The following is a 3,099-nucleotide window of genomic DNA, read 5'->3' on the forward strand; positions in this document are numbered from 1 at the left end:
GAACTAACAATGGGTTTGGGATTTTTTTTGTTTGTTTTTTTACTGGTGGCACAGTGGTTAAGTGATATGTCTGCCAACCAAAAGGTTGGCAGTTGGAATCCACAAGCCATTCCTTGGAAACCCTATGGGTCAGTTCTACCCTGTCCTATTGGGCCACTATGGGTCAGAATTGACTCGGGGCAACAAGTTTTTTAGGTGCAGTTCTAGGCACTGGGTGTTAAGCGGTGAACAAAAGTTTTCATTCTGGTAGGGGCAGCAGGCAAACAAACAAATGAGTCATTTCAAACTTAAGTAAATGTTATGAAGAAAAGAGAGCAAGGATGCTGGGGTAAAGAAGGGCTTCAGAGAGGTGCTCCTTGGGATTAGGAAGTCACTTCTGTTACCCACTCAGTCCCCACAGCTACCAATGTCACTGTCCCCTTTTGCTCAGAGATCAAAGTCACTGCCTCAGACACACAGACGGAAAAAGCAGACCCAGCCTGTGGCACCGGCTGCCACCCCTCGGCTGCCCGAAGTCACCAGCTGGACCAAGACCCAAGAGGACCCCAAGCTGGACTTCCCACGTTTTGCAACAGGTTGGCTTCAGCTACAAATGGACAGGGCAGAGTTTCTCTTATGTCCCTTAAGATACTCTTTTAGCATGGGCTCGTTAATCCTCATTAGTCTGTGGACAAAAGGCTAAAACGAGGTACGGAGAGGCCCTTACATGGTGACACTGATGAGAAGCAAAATGACATTTTGTTGGAATATCCAAGAATTGTTTTATTTTATTATAAGTTCTCACCCATTTCAATCCAGAGCTTGTTTTTAGGGTGTGTATAGGGGTGAGGGGGTGAGGGGATGCCTTTGATTGAAACAACAAACACACTGTTTTCAAAAATGTAGCTGGCTGCTGCCCATGTTGTTTTAATTTGCTGGGACCAGATTGTCCGGCCCTCATGGATTTGATCCCAGACAGGCTAGCTTGACTTATTCAGAGAAAAACTGTTTTTCAGCCACAAACTGTACCCCTAACCCAGGCCAAATATGTCGCAATGCTCGTGAAAGGTCCTGACAGTCGCTGCCCAGGAATCCCTAGCCCACCTTCTCCCGATCCCATCTCCAGCCGCATCCCATATGCCCTCCACATGCCACGGGAGGGGCTGCCCTGAGTGGAAGCCACAGAGCTAGTCAGGGCTTAGCCCCAGAGCAAAACAAGACAAGGTTCTACTGACGATGAGCCTCCTGTATTTCAGGATGAGATTTGGGACCTAGAGATGGTATAGCACAGGGCTAAATGTTTTGGAGTCAGAAAGAAAAAAGATGTAGCCTCTCAATTAGAATCCACTTTGTATAGCTGTCACAGGAAACATAATGTGTACACCAAGCCTGGCCCAGATGTTTATTATGAACAGGGGTGAAGCTGTTGTGATCAGAGGATACTGACGAAATAGCCTTTGGCTGAAAAATATCTCTAGCCCAACCCAACCCCCTGACAGACTGATACGGGTCCAAAAATTTCTGTCATTAGAAATTCAGACCTTCATGGATCATAAGAAAAAGCACAAATGACCAACCACATGAAAAATAAGATTCAAACTCACTAGTAATCAAAGAATTGCAAATTTAAATAACCAGTGAGACATAAAATTAGCAAAAATTTCTTTTTCTGCACAAAAAAGCTTAAGTTTGGTAAAAATATTCAGAAAGGGATACTCTAATATAGTGCTTAATGGGACTATAAATTAGTGATTTGGCAATTTGTACCAAGAATGTCAAAAGTCATATCCTTTGACCCATTAATCCTATTTTTAGGAGGTGGCCCTAAAGAAATAACCAAGGATGTCATCGAAAGTTTAGATATGTAGGATTTTCATTGGCTGGTTTTCAGAAGTAGATTGCCAAGCCTTTCTTCCTAGTCTTAGTCTGGAAGTGCCACTGAAACCTGTTCAACGTCATAGCAACATGTGAGCCTCCACTGACAGACGGGCGGTGGCTGCACTGGAGATGCATTGGCTGGGGATCGAACCCAGGTCTTCCACATGGAAGGCAAGAATTCTACCGCTGAACCACCAATGCCTCCTGGCTCTTCCTGCAGAGACAAATAAAAATATCATTGTGAGTTTACAAGATATCTTCAGGGTCTTGATGCTCTTTATTATGTATTTGCCCATGTGGATGGCTCATTGGCTCTCAGAGGGGAATACAGTAAAGAGAGAAAAGCAAACTTGCTTGCATTGTGTCGCTGGTATACCCAGGTCCTTGACACAGGTGATCTGTGAGTCTCACTACTTCCCGGTGTGGCAAGCATTACTGCCTCCCACTTATCAGAGAAGGAAACTGAAGCTCAGAGATAGTAATCCGCTTATTCAAGGACACACAGCTGGTGAGCAGCTGAGTGCAAAGCCCCCTGCCCTCTCCACTGCTCCTGCTGCCCGGCTGCTCAGATGGAGTAATTCGGGCAGCAGAGAGCTGGACCACATCTCTTAATCAAATGGTCAGCACGGGACTTTGGCCTTGGTTCAAGTGTTACTGGGCTGGGAAAAAGAGTTTCTTCCCTCTTTTCCAATGAAATGTCTCCATCCTCAATATATTGACTGTCACAGCTTCTTTCTTTTGAAAAAATGCCACGCCGGCTCTTTAATGTTTTCACTTGTTTTACGCCTCCGGACAAGCCTGATGGTGGAGAGTACAAGGAGTTCATGAATCCAGCCTCTCCTTTCAAAATGACCATGATCTCACCCCCCACCCCTACCCCCCAGCCCCTGTGGAAACTGGACCAGGGCTCAAGAAGACGCTGCTGTCACAGGATCTTGCTTACGGCCACAAAAGCCGGGAAATTTCAGAGCCAATCTGGGCCAGAGGAGGCCAGCTTGTGGGCTGGGCTGCAATGATTCTTCCAGCCTGCAGACGAGAGTCGCTCGCCTGCGCGCAAGCCCGCCCGCCCGCCCGCCGAGCGGCAAACAGGAAATCCCAGAATTTATAGATGACCCCGTCACAAGGCAAATGTTTTGGAACAAATTGTTCTTCTTTTAAATCCTTGTTTTCCACTAGTTTTTTGTTTTTTTTTTCCTTTCTAAATTCCCCCCTCCTTTCCACCTTCCCACTGTCCTTGCTAAG

The 3,099-nt window shown here is 46.2% G+C and overlaps 1 non-coding gene across 1 annotated transcript; it reads right to left on the minus strand.

Moving 5' to 3' along the window:
• Nucleotides 1–1,987: 1,987 nt before the first annotated feature.
• Nucleotides 1,988–2,058, minus strand: TRNAG-UCC (transfer RNA glycine (anticodon UCC)). Its single transcript has one exon. It is a non-coding gene; the product is annotated as a tRNA-Gly (tRNA).
• Nucleotides 2,059–3,099: the final 1,041 nt, after the last annotated feature.

This window comes from Loxodonta africana, chromosome 19 (genome assembly GCF_030014295.1).
Source record: "Loxodonta africana isolate mLoxAfr1 chromosome 19, mLoxAfr1.hap2, whole genome shotgun sequence".
NCBI lineage: Eukaryota > Metazoa > Chordata > Mammalia > Proboscidea > Elephantidae > Loxodonta > Loxodonta africana.